Source organism: Tachysurus vachellii, chromosome 13 (assembly GCF_030014155.1).
Source record: "Tachysurus vachellii isolate PV-2020 chromosome 13, HZAU_Pvac_v1, whole genome shotgun sequence".
Taxonomy (NCBI): Eukaryota; Metazoa; Chordata; class Actinopteri; order Siluriformes; family Bagridae; genus Tachysurus; species Tachysurus vachellii.
In genome coordinates this window covers 4,560,926-4,561,139 of record NC_083472.1, presented here as the reverse complement: position 1 = coordinate 4,561,139, position 214 = coordinate 4,560,926, and positions in this window count along the sequence as shown.

Below are 214 nucleotides of genomic sequence, written 5' to 3'. Positions count from 1 at the left end.
CGATCGTCCGGCTTTTATTCGGCACAAATCACGTTTGTTGTGTAACGTCATGGTGTTAGGAACGTGTTGGAATGCGTATAGCTACCGGTTTTGCATCACGTTTATCTCTTTTTTTTTTTAATGTGTTTATTTGGTTTCTTTGGATTTCTGTGGAATCTGTTTGAACAGAGTTGAACAGATGAGAAGGTGAGCGAGTGAAAGGACTAAAGTCCTG